The sequence below is a fragment of the Dasypus novemcinctus genome, chromosome 10, assembly GCF_030445035.2.
Source record: "Dasypus novemcinctus isolate mDasNov1 chromosome 10, mDasNov1.1.hap2, whole genome shotgun sequence".
Lineage (NCBI taxonomy): Eukaryota > Metazoa > Chordata > Mammalia > Cingulata > Dasypodidae > Dasypus > Dasypus novemcinctus.
In genome coordinates this window covers 22,267,416-22,284,440 of record NC_080682.1, presented here as the reverse complement: position 1 = coordinate 22,284,440, position 17,025 = coordinate 22,267,416, and the positions used below count along the sequence as shown (strand labels likewise).

Below are 17,025 nucleotides of genomic sequence, written 5' to 3'. Positions count from 1 at the left end.
CAAACCAGAGAGTAGGAGTTGCCACTCTGCTGAGGCTCAGGGCCCAGCTGGCACATGGGCCATCTAGAGATTCAAGTCTCCTAAGTATGGACCATCCCCACTGCCAACCCCAGGTTAAGTAAAAGTGACAAAAGAGGCATGTGTAGAAAAGTCACATCTGAGTCTAGCTCCATCACACTCAGGAGCACAAATTTGAAAGTGGGGCTCTCTGACATGGCACAGAGCTCCAAATCCATCTGCCATGACTATATACCCAGTGGATCTCCGTAGCCTTCAGAACCAGTACCTAGGGTTGTATCTACTTTGGCTTTTTTTGGGGTCCTGCTGAGGTGTGCATAAGCATGACTCCTCTGCTGACCTCCCAACTCATTTTGGAAGACTCTTAGCTATATCATCTCATTTGCCTTTGCCATCTTCCCCCTTTATTCAAGGTCAAAGAGCAGTTCTTAACACTTAATCCAACATGTAGGCTGAGATACTCTGCTGATCTGAGTTGACCCTTTTATTCTAAGTCTCTTTCTAGTTGCTTCTCCAGTTAGTGATTGGTAGTAATCCCTCAGCACTAGGAAGGCTCATCCCCAGGAGTCATGTCCCATGTTGGGGGGGAAGTTAAACAACACACTCTTAGAAAAACAGTAGTCAATGAGGAAATCTCAACAGAAATTGATAACTACCTTGAAACTAATGAACATGATAAGACAATATATCAGAACTTATGAGATGCAGCAAAAGCTGTACTGAGAGGGAAATTCATAGTCATAAATTCATACATCAAAAAAGAAAAAAAGCTGAAGTTGAAGAACTAACTGAAAAATTGGAGGAATTAGTAAAAAAGCAACAAACTAACACCAAAGAAAGAAGAAAGAAAGAAAGAAAGAACAAAGATTAGAGCAGAACTAAATGAAATAGAAAATAGGAAAGCACTAGAGAAAATAAAACAAAGAGCTGGTTCTTTGAGAAGATCAATAAAATTGACAAACCCTTAGCTAGACTAACAAGGAAAAAAAGAGAGAAGATAAAAATACACAAAATAAGAAATGAGAAGGGTGATATCAAGACTGACCCCACTAATATCAAGACTGACCCCACTATCATAAGAGGACACTTTGAAAAACTGTATTCCAACAAGATAATTTAGAGGAAATAGACAAATTCTTGGAAACACATAAGCAGCCTACATTAACAAAAGAAGAAATCGATGATCTCAACAAAACAATCACAAGGAAAGAGATAGAATCAGTCATTAAAAACCTCCCAACTAAGAAAAGTTCTGGGCCAATGGCTTCACAGGTAAATTCTACCAAACATTCTGGAAAGAAATAACACGAATTTTGATTAACCTCTTCCAAAAAATTGAAATAGAAGGAACATTGCCTAATGCATTTTATGATGCCAACATTACCCTAATACCAAAGTCAAACAAAGACACCACAAGAATGGAAAATTACAGACCAATCTCTCTAATGAACCTAGATGCAAAAATCCTCAACAAAATACTTGCCAATCATATTCAACAACACATTAAACAAATTATACACCACAACCAAGTGGGGTTCATTCCTGGTATGCAAGGATAGTTCAACATAAGAAAATCAATTAATGTAATACATCACATAAACAGATTGAAGGAAAAAATTACATGATTGTATCTATAGATGCAGAAAAAGCATTTGACAAAATACAGCACCCTTTCTTGATAAAATCACTGCAAAAGATCAGAATAGAAGGAAACTTTCTGAATATGATAAAGGGTATATATGAAAAACCCACAGCTAAAATCATTTACAACCATGAAATCCTAAAATCTTTCCGTGTAAGATCAGTAACAAGATAAGGATGTCCACTATCACCCCTTCTATTTAACATTGCATTAGAAGTACTTGCTCAAGCACAAAGCAAGAACCAGGCATACAAGGCATCCAAATTGGAAAGGAAGAAGCCAATATTTCACTATTTGCAATTGGCATGATCCTATACAAGGAAAATCCTGAGACGTCTACAAAAAAACTTCTAGAAGTTATAAATGAGTTCAGTAAAGTCACAGGTTGTAAGATAAACACACAAAAATCAGTAGCATTTCTGTACACCGATAATGAGCAATCTGAGGAGGAAATCAAGAACCAAATACCATTTATGAGAGTAAATTAAAAAATCAAATACCTAGCAATAAATTTAATGATGTAAAAGACTTATACGTAGAAAACTACACAACGCTGTTCAAGGAAATCAAAGAAGACCTAAATAAATGGAAGACTATTCCCTGTTCATGTATGGAAAGACTAAATATTATAAACATGTCTATCCTACCAAAACAGATCTACAGATTCAATGCAATCCCAATTAAAATCTACACAGCATTTTTTAATGAACTACAAACTAACTATGAAATTTATTGGGAAAGGAAAGAGATCCCAAATACCCAAAGACAAATCAAAAAAGAAAAATGAAATTGGAGGAATCACACTACCTGACTTCAAAACATACTACAAAGCTACAGTAGTGAAAACAGCTTGGTATTGGTTCAAGGATAGACACACTGACCAATGGAACTGAATAGAGAGTTCTGATATAGATCCACATATATACAGTCATATGATATTCAACAAGGCCACCAGACCCCCTCAACTGGGAGAGAATGGCCTCTTCAACAAATGGTGCCTGGAGAACTGGATATTCATACGCAAAAGAATGAAAGAGGATTACCCTCTCACACCTTATTAAAAAATCAACTCTAGATGGATCAAAGACCTAAATATAAGAGCCAAGACCATAAAGACCTTGGAGAACAATGTAGGGAAGCATCTACAGGATCATATATTAGGAAATGGCTTCATGAACTTCATACCCAAAGCAAGAGCAGCAAAAGAACAAATAGATAAGTGAAACTTACTCAAAATTAAAGCCTCCTGTACCTCAAATGAGTTTGTTAAGAAAGTGAAAAGACAACCTACCCAATGGGAGAAAATATTTGGTAACCATATAAATATAGGAGATTAATATCCTACATATATAAAGAACTCTTATATCTTGAAAATAAAAAGACAAACAACCCATTTAATAAATGGGCAAGAGATTTAAACAGACAGTTCTCCAAAGATGAAATTCAAATGGCTAAAAAGCCCACAAAAAATATGCTCCAAATCTCTAGCTATTAGGGAAATGCAAATCAAAACTACAATGAGATACTATCTTACTCCCATAAGATTGACAGCTATGAAAAAAACAGAAGACTACAAATGCTGGAGAGGATGTGGAGGAATGGGAACATTCATCCACTGCTGGTGGGAATGCAGAAGGATCCAGCCATTCTGGAGGACAGTTTGGCGGTTTCTCAAAAAACTAGCCGTAGATTTGCCATATGGCCCAGGATTTCCACTGCTGGGAATAAACCCAGTAGAACTGAAAACAAGGACACAAACCGATATATTCACACAAATGTTCATAGCAGCATTGTTTACTATTGCTAAAAGTTGGAATCAATCCAAATGCCCAACAACAGATGAATGGATAAATAAAATGTGGTATATACATACAATGGAATACTACTCAGCTATAAGAAGGAATACAGTACAAACACATGGGATAACATGGATGAATCTTGAGGACTTTATGTTTGTTGAGTGAAGCAAGCCAAGCATTGAAGGACAATTACAACACGAACTCACTGATATGAAATAAGTAAACCAAGCTGTCTCAGAGAGCTGGAGACTGGATGATAGGCTTAAAGGAAGTTGGGGTGAAAGGAAGGTTTGTGACCTGACACCTACATGGGTGAAAATTATGATAAGCTGGAGATAAGTATTAGTACAGAGAATGGATAAAATGGGGGCATAGGGATAACTTGGGGTGGGGCTTTGTGTGCTTGAGGGGGGCGAGGGATGGGAGGATCAGTCAGATGGCCCAAGAAATTGGAGGGGGGGGGGACATCTGGACATAGGAGATTGTCAGATATGTGGTTGATACTATAATGTTGAGGAAACACTTTAGAAAATATAATAAGGAAGGTTACCTATTTAAGATGTTTAAAGGGGGGCACCTGGCACAGGGGCAGGCTTCTAGGGAGTGTGTGAGTGCTCATTTTGTCATGTGGGGTTATATCATTGGGTGGAACCCATACAATGAGTGTGAAGGTATACCCATATCCTGGGAAGGACTGATGTTCTTAAACAGAGGGAATTGTGTCTCTCGACAGAATGGGTGGCTCCTAATGGGTTAGGGCAGTCAAGTATGTCAAGCCCTCAACATTGTTGCAAGTATCTGTGAATATGGTCCTTCAAGTAATATAGATTGATTGTCACTGTGGGCCCTGAGGGGAGGGGGAACGAGGTATTGAATAGATGGAATCAGTGTAACTGGGACAATGGAAGTGTTCCACAAGATCATGCAGTGATGACCATAGGACACGTTAAAGTACACCAAAAACGTATAACAGTCTGTAGGCTAAAATGGAACCCATAATGTAAAACATAAGACAACTAAAAATTTAGAAAATTGTACAGTCTATAATATAAACCATAATGTAAACTAAAATGGAACCATGTTTGAAAGCTATGTTTCAATATTTGTACATCAGCTGCAGGAAATATAATATGAACATTTAAAAAGATCATTGCTGGGGAAGGGACAAAGTATTTGATGTTGGCTATGTGGGGGCACCCTATAAAGAGCCAAGAGTGCCTACAACTGAATGCAGGAGAATTGCATCCAGAATCCATGTGGAAACTAAGCCCCCTCTTGATATAGATGTGGAGTGGACATGGCCATTCTAGGGTCCACAGGATGGAGGAATAGAGTATGGATTAGAGTGGACTTACTGATATTCTATTCATGAACTATTGTAATTAGTAATTGAAGAAAATGTGGCATTGGTGTGGAGAAAGTGGCCATGGTGGCTGCTGGGGGTAGGGAGTGGGAGGAAGAGATGTGATGTGGGGGCGTTTTCAGGACTTGGAGTTGTCCTGGGTGGTGCTGCAGGGACAGTTACCAGATATTGTATATCCTCCCATGGCCCATTGGGTGTACTGTGGGATAGTGTGGGCTATGGTGTGGACCACTGACCATGACGTGCAGCGGTGCTCAGAGATGTATTCACCAAATGCAATGAATGTCTCATGATGATGGAGGAAGTTGTTGTTATGGGGGGAGGAGTGGGGTGAGGAGGGTGGGGGTATATGGAGACAAAAAAATGATTTGACACACAAAAAAAGATATGAAGTCACCATATATCTCCCACCTCCCTCACACCACTCCTCCCTCATCAGCAACCTCTTTCATCATCGTGGTGAAGACAAAATTAATTATTGGAAAGAAAAAGAAAGGATGTAGACACTGAGGAAGAAATGAAAGAAATTGCCTTGCCACTGTACATGCAACATCTATTGCTATGATGAAAGACAAAATGTCAAAAACAAAGCTTTTTCATTTTTTCATTTTTTGATACCCCAATTTATTTTACTTTAATATTTCTAAATTAGTATGTATTCTATATCTAACCTTTAAACACATCACTATATTCCATTTTACTATTAATGGAACCTGTCAATATACTAGGCTTCATTTTTGAAGTTTTGGACCACAGAGAGGTTCAACTATGGTAAGGGAGGAACACTGGTGTGGGGTTTTATTGATGGGGGGCACATTGTAGGGAGAGAGTTCTCCAGGGCATGTATACAGGGTACATGAAAGTGTTTGGATATTTTCATACTAGTTACAGTTAAAAATGACAGCTGAGGGAGTGCTGAGTTCCTAGCCAGGGGAGCTCTATCACATTCCCCAATGGAACAGCAACAATCACGCAAGTGCAATGGCAAAGACAAATAAGAGGAATGGTCCAACAATGAGCCCTTGATACTGATGGCTATGTTTATAAGCCTGTGTGCCTGAAATATGAACAAGGCCTAGAGATGCAGGGTGTCTAACAGTTACTTCCTGAGAGCCTCCATCTTGCTCAAATGTGGCCCCTCTCTATGCCAAACTCAGCATATAAATGCATTACCTTCCCCCAGCATAGGACATGACTCCTGAGGATGAGCCTCCCTGGCACCAATGGATTACTACCAAGCACCAGCTGATGATGTAACCAGAAAAAGAACTTGAATAAAAGGGCCAACTCAGACCAGCAGAATATCTCAGCCTACAGGCAATGTCAGCTGTTAAAAACTGTTTTTTGACCTTGAATAAAAGGGGGAAATGGAAAGGGCAAATGAGTTTATATGGCTATGAGTTTCCAGAAAAAAAGTTGGGAGGTCATCAGAGAGGTCACACTTACACACACCTCAGCAGGATCCCAGAGACAGCTAAAGTAAGTACAACCCCAGGTACTGGTTCTCCTGAGGGCTACAAAGACCCACAGGTTCTATGGTCATGGCAGATGGCTCTGGATTTCAGTGTCATGTCAGTTGGCCCTACTTTGGAATTTGTGTTCTTGAGTGTGATGGAGTTGGACTCAGATATGACCTTTCTACATATGCCTCTTCTGTCACTTTTAGTAAACCTATGGTTGGCACTGGGGTTGGTGGATACTCAGGTGACCTGACTCTCTGGACTGTCCATGTGACAACCAGGTCCTGTGCCTCAGCAGACATGTAACTCTTACTCTCTGGTTTATTGGACTTATCACAGTCAGCAAACAGGGAAGTCAACAAGGTAATCACCACACCAGGGAGTCAAGAGTGCCTACAACTGCAAGCATGAGAATAGCATCCATCATCCATGTGGAATCTAAGCCCCTTCTCGATATAGAGGTGGAGTGGACATAACTATCCCAGGGTCCACATGATGGAGGAATAGAGTATAGATTAGAGTGGACTTACTGATATTCTACTATGGAACTATTGTGATTAGTAATGGAAGAAATTGTAACATTGATGTGGAGAAAGTGGCCACGGTAGCTGCTGAGGGTAGGGAGAGGGAAGAAGTGATATGCGTTTTCAGGACTTGGAGTTGTCCTGGGTTGTACTGCAGGGACAAATGCTGAACATTGTATATTCTGCCATGGCCCACTGGGCAGACTCTGGGAAAGTGAAAACTACAATGTAAACCATTATCCGTGTGGTGCAGCAGTGCTCCAAAACGTATTCACCAAATGCATTGAATGTGCCATGATGATGAACACGGTTGTTGATGTGGGAGGAGTGGGGTGAGGGGATTGGGGGTTATATGGGAACCTCATATTTTTTAATGTAACATTTTAAAAAAATAAAGAGGAAAAAAAACTTAAACATTTCAAAAGGAAAATTATGTGTGTGTGTGTATATGTATATGTGTGTGTATATATATATGAGGTTCCCAGATACTCCACACCCCACCCCACACACTCTTCTCACATCAACATCTTCTTTCATCATTGTGGCACATTCATTGTATTTGGTGAATATATTTTGCAGCACTGCTGCACTTCATGGATTGTAGTTTACATTATTGTTTACACTCTCCCCTGGGAACTTTCAGTTGGTTATGGCAGGATATGTAATGTCCAGCATCTGACCCTGTAATAGTACAACTCCAAGTCCAGAAAATGCCCCCACATCACATCTCTCCTTCCCTCTCTCTGTCCTCAGCAACTACTGTGGCCACTTTCTCCACATCAGTGCTATAGTTTGCTCCATTACTAGTCACAATAGTTCTATAGTAGAATACAAGTAGGTCCACTCTAATTCATGTTTAATTCCTCCATCCTGTGGATCCTGGGATGGTGATGTCAAGAGGGGTCTTAGATCCCACATGGTTGATGGGTGTGATTCTCCTCCTTGGATTTGTAGGCACTCAGTTCCCTGGTGTGGTGGTTGGTCATCTTCACCTCCTCCTTATCTGACCTGGGTAAGTCCAACAAAGTGGAGAGTAGGAGTTTCAACTCTGCTGAGGCTCAGGGCCCAATTGGCACATGGCAAGTCCAGAGATTCAAGTCTCCTGGGTATACAACCCCAGCGCCAAACACAGGTTCAGTAAAAGTGACTGAAGAAGCATGTGTAGAAAGGTTACATCTGAGTTCAATTCCATCACACTCAGGAACACAAATTACAAAGTAGGACCAACTGACAAGACACTGAAATCCAGAGCCATCTGCCATGACCGTAGAACCTGTGTGTCTCCATAGGCCTCAGGAGCACCATTACCTGGATTGCATTTATTTTGGCTGTCTCTGGGACCCTGCTGATGCATGCGTATGGGCAACCCCTCTGATGACCTCCCAACTCTTTTTTGAAGACACTTAGCCATATAAACTCATTTGTCTTTACCATTTCCCCCTTTTATTTAAGGTCTTCTTCTAGTTGCATGCAACAAAAATATGAAAGTAAAATATTTTATGGACATTCTGAATGGCATCCTCTATTCAATAGAGGATGATTTGAATAGATTTGAGAAGAAGGTTCAGGCTTGAAAATATATTGTTCAGTTTCCTAGGTCTTAAGATGTCCTTTGAGAATCAACCCAGACACAAATTACCTGTGTTATTTTAAGAGCCTCACCATTCCTCTTTTGAACACAATTCACTAATGAAAATTCTGAATCATCATAAAGACCAATGTCTGTGATTCCAATTTGTTAACTCCTCAAGTAGAATCCATCCTAAAACAAAAAGAAAGAATCTCAACTATGACAATATGTTATGAAGAAGATATTAGCAATCCTTTCACATACATGAACCATTGCATAATTGGAAACTGCCACCATCTCACTTGAAGTGAGAAACACAATGTACAGAAGATAACATCCTTGTTTTTGCTTCAAGATATTCATTTTTATGGTTGTTTTCCTAAAAATCAATCACATGCCATATGAATATTCTCTAACTCCTGTACTCCCTGACCTCTTTATCTGCAAATAACTAATGGTTCTAACATTTTGGAATCAAGACTATTTTAGGAATTTGATAAAAGCAAAAATAACCCTAACAGTCACATCTGTATAAATATAAAAGTTTAGAGTGATTACTAAATACCAGAAATCTGACCATAGTATTTCTAGTTATGATATGCATATTAAAATTTCAGTTCATAGGAGGTGCCTATATTTCTTTCCAGTGTAACATTATATAATTTTAAGAGATGAGTAAAAGATATATCAAACTTAGTATATTTAAAATGGAATTCCTACATGTCATTTGCAAAAATTGATCAATCTTCTCATTCCCCATATCAGTTAATAAAATTCCACACTTGCAGCTTCACAAGGTAAAAAATTGGTGTTTTCCTACTCATTTTCCCCTCTACGTTCTCTTCAGTGTTCCAGGAAGTCTTGGTGTAATTACTTTCATAACATATCCTGAACTGACCATTTCTCAGCACCTCCACTGTTACCAGCTGAGTCCAAACATTAATTTGCCAAGCAAATTGCAATAATGCCGTAACTGGCCCCCACCCTTAATCCTCTACTCACTATAGCCTACAGTCCTTTAATAAAATATCAGGTCCTGACCCTCCTGTGCCCTGTATGTACTCCCATTTCACTCTAGTCAAATTCCACACAATGTCCCCAAGTTTCTCTTTAAGCTCGCCTTCCATTAATAAGTATTTTCATCTTCTAACATCTGCCCCAGCATTTACTCAATTTTGCTGATTTTCTCTCAGTTTCTTAAAAATTCTTACCATGCCCCAACACCTGAGATTTTAAGCTCTCTCTTCCCTCTGCCTGGAGCAATCTTCTCTCAAATAGTTGTGTTGCTTATCCACATCTCCATTAACTTCCTTTAAAATGCCATTTTCTAGTGGAGGCCAATCCTAATCTCTCTGTTTAAAATACCATGCCCTTAGGGCAGTTGAGCATGTCAAGCCCTCAACACTGTTGCAAGTCTCTCTGAACATGGCTCTTCTAGAAATGAAGATTGACTGTCACTGTGGGCCATAAGGGGAGGGGGAAAGAGGAATTGAATAGATGGAACCAATGTAACTGTGTGAGCAACAGAAATGTTTCATAAGAGTATGCAAGGATGGATATAAGATGTAAATTACACCAAAAATATATAGGGGCTGATAGGCTAAAATGTAAATATAATGTAAAACATAAGATAACTAAAATTTAGAAAATTGTATAGTCTAAAATATAAACCACAATGTAAACACAAATGTTACCATGTTTGAAAGCTATTGTCTCAATATCTGTACATCAGTTTCAGTAAATATGGTATGAATATGTTAAAAGATTACTGCTGTGGAAGGGAAAAGGTTTTATGTTGGATATGTGGGAGTACTATATATTGTATATATGAATTACTGTGATCTAAAACTCTTGTGAATATAAGCTTAATAATTAGAAAAAAGAAAAGAAAAAGATAGGATGTAGAATTGTTCCAAATCAATATATATTCTATATCTAACCTTTAAACTCATTGCTATATTCCATTTTACTGTTAAGGGAACCTGACAATATATTGAGCTTCACTTTTCAGGAAGTTTTGGATCACAGAGAGGTTCAACAATGGTAGGGGAGGAATACTGGTGTGGGATATTATTGACAGGGTACACATGGTTGGCAGGGAGTTCTACAGGGCATATATCCAGGGTACTTAAAAATGTTTGGATATTTTCATAGTGGTTACAATTTAAAACAACAACTGAGGGAGTGCTGAGTTCCTAGCCAGGGGAGCTCTATCACAGTCCTTAAAGGAACAGCAACAATCCCCCAAGTGCAACAACAAAGACCAAAAAAGAATGAAGGTCCAACAATGAGCCCCTGATACTAATAACTATGCTTGTAAGCCTGTGCACCTGAAATAAGAACAAGGCCTAGAGCAGCAGTGTGCCTAAGAGTTACCTCCTGAGAGCCCCCGTGTTGCTCAAATGTGGCCAGTCTCGAAGCCAAACTCAGCATGTAAATTCATTGCCTTCCCCCCAGCATGGGACATGACTCCTGGGGATGAGCCTCCCTGGCACTGAGGGATTACTTACAAGTACCAGCAGATGATGTAACTAGAAAATGACCTTGAATAAAAGGTTCAACTTGGACCAGCAGAATATCTCTGTCTACATGTAATAACAGGAGTTAAAAAAGCTTTTTGACATAAATCAAGGGGGAAATGGAAAGGGCAAATGAGTTTATATGGCTATGAGTCTCTACAAAAGAGCTGGGAGGTTATCAGAGGGGTTACCCTTATGCACACCTGAGCAAGTCCCAGAGACAGATAAAGTAGATACAGCCCCAGGTTTGGTTCTTCTGAGGGCTAAAGAGACCCACAGGTTTTATGGTCATGGCAGATGGAGTTCAGTGCCATGTCAGCTGGCCCTTCTTTGGAGTTGGTGTTTCTGTGTGATGGAGCTGGACTCAGATGTGATCTCTTTTCACAAGCCTTTCCTGTTACTTTACCAGAATTGTAGTTGATGCTGGGTTTTAATATATACCCAGGGGATCTGAATCTCTGGACTGACCATATGCTAGCCAGGCCCTGAGCCTCAACAGACTTCAGCTCCTACACTCTGGTTTATTGGACTTACCCTACTCACCTAACATGGAGGTGAAGAAGGTCAACCACCATACCAGGGAGCCAAGAGTGCCCACAACTGAAAGCAGGAGGATTGCATCCAGCATCCATGTGGAATCTAAGCCCCCTCTTGACATAGATGTGGAGTGGACACAACCAATCCAAGGTCCACAGGATGGAGGAATAGAATATGGATTTTAGTGGACTTACTGATATTCTATTCATGAACTATTGTAATTAGTAATTGAAGAAAATGTGGCATTGGTGTGGAGAAAGTGTTCATGATGGCTGCTGGGTGTGGGGAATGAGAGGAGGAGATGAGATGTGGAGGTTTTTTTGGGACTTGGAGTTGTCCTGGGTGGTGCTGCAGGGACAATTACTGGGCCATGGCCCACTGGATGGAACGTGGGAGAGTGTGGGCTATGATGTGGACCATTGACCATGAGGTCCAGCGATGCTCAGAGTTGTATTCACCAAATGCAATGAATGTCTCATAATGATGGAGGAGAATGTTGCTATGGGGGGAGTAGTGGGGTGAGGGGGATGGGGGGTATAGGGGACCTCATATTTTTTGAATGTAATATTAAAAAATGAATAAAGACAAAAAAATTTTTTTTAAAGTTTATTTGTAAAAAAAAAAATACCATGCCCAGCTCCACTTACACTTCAATATTGTTACAAGACTCAGACCTTATTCTATATTCCTTCATAACTATTTGTATTTCTCTAGCTTCTATTTATTAAGCTTATTATCTTTTTTTCACACCATAATGCAAAAGTCACAAAGGCAGAACATTTTTTAGTGTTGTATCTCCAGCACATTGAACAGTTCCTAGTAACCAATTGGCACTCTGTAAATATTTCCAAGAAGAATAAATAGGAAATTCTACCCTCAATAGAAATTTCACTGTTCCATGTACTGTAAAACTAATAAAAAGAAACAGTAAATAAAAGAGTAGACTCATTCTCAAGACCTCAGCTCCATCTCAAATTTGAAATAATTTCAATTAATATGCAAATGTGAAATAAAAGGCACCAAAAATATCAGATATGAATGGCTTCTCAAAATGTGTCTGATGTAGCCCTGCTCTCTTAACTGAGAGCACTCAAAGTTCTTCAGAAATATTATATCCATCTTGAGCATAATAATCATATTGGAAAATGAAAATATAATCCCCTGATAGCCTGGGAAGTGCCAGTTAGAGTCAAAAAGCAGTAAGGTCCCACTGCAACTATCAGAATTTATTTGCAATTTGAGATGTGGACCAAATACATCATTGGATGGTACCCTGTATTACAAGAGAAGATATGACTGTCTGAGTGTGAGAGTATCTGAGCATGCATGTGGCTGTGTATTTTGTGTGTGTGTGTGTGTGTGTGTGTGTCTGGCAGAGCTGTGATCCTTTGAAAGCCAAGTCACATTCTGCAGTTCCGTTACTAATTTCAACTGAGGACACAGAGAGGCTTGACTGTTTGAATCTGCATGGATCTGAGAAAATACTGTTCTGAAAGCTAATCCACCCCTGTATACATAAACCGACAGCAGATGGAATTTTTCCTTAAATTAAGTTAAGGGACTATATTAGTCAACCAAAGGGGTACTGATGCAAAATACCAGAAACTGGTTGGTTTTATAAAGGGTATGTATTCATTTGGGGTAGGAGCTTACAGATACCAGGCCATAAAGCACAAGTTACTTCCCTCACCAAAGTATATTTTCATGTGTTGGAGCAAGAGGACTGCCGATGTCTGTGAAAGTTCAGGCTTCCTGGGTTCCTCTGGGCTTAGCTCCTCTGTTTTCTCCACAATGTCAGCTGTAGACTATGAGGTGAATGCCTCTGTCTCTCTCCCTGGGGTTTCAGCTTCAGCATCAAACTCCAACATCAAAATTCCAACATTAAGAATGCCCAACTCTGTCCTTTGCCATGCCTTTTATCTGCGAGTCTCCATCCACCAAAGGGTGGGGACTCAATGCCCTACTGGCACAAGAGGTTTATATGATTGTTTAATCAAGGAAATCTATGAATCCAATATAATCTAATATGCCCAGAGGAAAAGATCAGTTTACAAGCATAATCAAATATTTCTTTTTGGAATTCATCAATAATATCAAACTTATACAGGGACATTTCTTTTGATTAGATCACTCCAGTAGGGCATGACCCAGTGTGGGTCTTACACCTCTAACTAGAGTGCTTTATAAACTGAGGAATAAAAAGTGGCAGACACGGAAAAAAGCTTCAGAAACAGAGAAACCCACTAAGCAGAGAGAATGCCATGAGAGCAAAAAGCTGAAAGCAACATGGACCAGAAGGAAAGGAAAGGACCAGTCAAGCTGCCATTGTGCCCTGCCATGTGGCAAAAGTCCAAGATCACCCTCTTCAGGGAGAGAGCTTCACCTCATTAATTCATTTGAAAATTTTTCTCAGTGTCAGAACTGTAAGTTTATAAATTAATCCCATTGCAAAAGCCAAATCATTTCTGGCATATTGCACTGTTAGCCTTTAGCAAACTGAAAGAGAGGCCAAAATCATTTTCTACTCTTAATTCCAGGTACTTACACTTGTATAGAAAGACAATTTCCTGGAAAATCACTCTTTTACCTAGCCTCTGATGTTTTGGACTGCCTTTGCTGGATATGACATATATATTTCATCAACAGTCCTTTAAGACTCCTTCCATAAAGTAAGGCAGAAAAGTTTACCTCGGTTTCCAAAGACTATAATAATTGATTAGCAGTTTGGGAACAATACATTATTTAAGATATGATAAAATAAGGAGTGTTTTATTAATACTTTATTTACGGGCATATCAAAGCATAAATATTAAATGTTTCTGATCATAGAAACTTTTGAAATTGTGCTAATTTTATTTTCTATAATATATCATGTTGTATGTAATGTTCCTTGCCATATGCTATTTGCTCTGACCATACTGTCCTTCCTTGTCTGGTCCTTCAGCAAACTCTAATCTGTCCTTGGAAACTAACAACAGGAAGTCTTTTTTGTTGGCACGACCTCTGGCTTTATATTTTTAAATACTGCTAAAATTAAAAAATATGATGCATCCCATTAAAATTTTAGTCTCAGATGATATACATTTGCCCAAGATTTGTTGATTTTGAGAGGAAAAAAAACATGTTGCTGGAAGCTCATACTCACTCCAGTAAAGATCTTGTTCTCTTATGAACACTGAAAAAAGTCTGTTAACTTTACATAATGGCTAGCCATTAAATAAGAATCAGAAAAAATAAATAGATAAAACTTATTTCTAGTTCATAAGTCATTTTCTTACAACTTCCTAACTCATTCTCTCCCCAACAAGTAGAGTGTAATTTAGAGAAATGAGAATTTATCAGTTTACTCTCTTGATTAATGTACTACAAATGACATGATTCAAAACAAGTAATCAAAAACATATAATTCTAACAATGATTCCATAACCAGTTGTACTATTTCCATTTTCTCATTTACACATTAAAAATACATAGAGGCATGCTTGATTTTTAAGTTCACAACTTATACTTTACATTTATTGTTTATGTATGTCCATGTATGAATGATATGCTTCAATAAAATTGCATTAAAAATACTTATGGACAACTTATAAATTATCAGATAAAAGTAAAAATGAATCTATTTTTATTTTAAATATCTCAAAATACAAGCAGTTATATTAGTCAGCCAAAGGGGTGCTGATGCAAACTGCCAGAAATCTGTTGGCTTTTATAAAGAATATTTATTTGGGATAGAAGATTCCTGTTACCAAACCATAAAGCATAATTCACTTCCCTCACCAAAGTCTGTTGCCAAGTGTTGGAGTAAGATGGCTGCCAATGTCTGCCAAGTGTTCAGGCTTCCTGGGTTCCTCTCTTCCAAGGGCTCATTTCTCTCCAGGATCAGCTCCTCTGGTCAGCTCCACAAGATCAGCTGTAGACTATGAGAGTCTATAGGCTTTGCCTCTCTCCACAAGGCCACTTGTAGACTATCAGGTCACTAACTCTTATCTTTCTCCCCTTGGCTTGATTCTCTCTGGGCTCAGCTGCTCTGTGTGCTTACTTCCTGGGTTCCAGCTCAAAACTCCAACATCAAAACTCCAATTAACTCCTCTGCTCTGCCATGTAGTTTTATCTGTGAATCCCCACCCACCAAGGGCATGGGGACTCAACATTCTACTGATGTGGCCCAATCAAAGCCCTAATCATAATTGAATTATGCCTAGGTAAAGAGAAGTTTAGAAACATAATTCAGTATCTATTTTTGGAATTCATAAACCATATCAAACTACTACAGAGTTTTATAGACTCTTGCCAAGCAAACAGCAGTTTTCCAAAAGCCACAGCCCTATTTATACTAACATATTTTAAAGATATACTAAAATACATTAGTACAGAGTTTAAAAAGACAAAAGCAAACTGGTGTTTCCACATTATCTAATGATTTCCTGTTTTCCTGTTTATTTCTGAGAGTTACAGATAATTGCAATGACATGGAGGATAATTTGTGAAAAAAAAAGTCACTGTTTACTATTTTCACTTAAGAAACATGGACTCTATCCAACATTTTCTTCAGAGCATCTTTCACATCTTTATTTCTTAAGCTAGGGATCAAAGGGTTCAACATGAGAATCACCACAGTACAGAACACAGATACCATTTTATACCATTCCAGGGTATAGCTAGTGTTTGGTCTGGAGTAAATGAAGAGAATGGAACCATAGTACAAGGTCACAGATGTCACATGAGAGCCGCAAGTGGAAAAAGCCTTCAGTAGACCTTTGTTAGAGAGAATGTTCGAAATGGTAGCAATGATGAAGAGATAGGAGACAAGAATAATAATAATGGGAGCCATGACATTGGAGGCAAGTATGAAATAAAGTACAGCCTGGTACCTGTCCTTCACATCACATGCCAATTTCACAAGAGGAGGCAGATCACAGAAGAAATCATTGTTGACATTGGTGCCACAGAAGCTCAGGGTAAACGTCTTGCTGGTGATGATTGTTGAGTTAATAAAACCACCAAAGTTTGAAGTTGAACAAGACTGGCACATAACTTTGGGGACATTGCCTGGGAATAAAGCAAGGGGTGGAGATGGCTACATATTGGTCATAAGCCATGGCATCCAACATGTAACACTCACCAAAATCCAGCCCCCTGGCAAAAAAGAACTGAGCCAAGCAACCAGCAAAGGAAATGCTTTTGTCTTCAGAGATGCAGATCCTCAGAATTTTGGGGGCAAAGACAGAAGAATACCCAGGGGTCCAGGATGACAGTTTTGTGATGAAGAAACACATGGGTGTGTGGAGGTGAGAATCAGCATAGATCAGAGAAATCAAGATGAGGTTCCCCAAGAGACAGAAGTCATAAATTATGAGGAAGTTCAAAAAAAGTACTCTCTGCAACTGCAAGTCAGCTGTGAACCCTAAAACCTTGGTGAAGTTTTTCTCATCCATTGATTTTGGATTTCTGTTGTCTTTCTCTTTAAAAAGACCAAAGATTATGTTATAACATAATAAAGCAGCATACCATCATTTACCAATGCAGAGCTTTAAAAAAAAATGCAAGCAATACATTTATATGGCTCTTGGTGAGAAATATCCATGCCTGT

The 17,025-nt window shown here is 38.9% G+C and overlaps 1 pseudogene; it reads right to left on the bottom strand.

Annotated features, from left to right (window-relative positions):
* Positions 1 to 15,951: 15,951 nt before the first annotated feature.
* LOC101429441 (olfactory receptor 9G19-like) lies at positions 15,952 to 16,870 on the bottom strand (annotated as a pseudogene).
* Between the last annotated feature and the right edge of the window lie 155 nt (positions 16,871 to 17,025).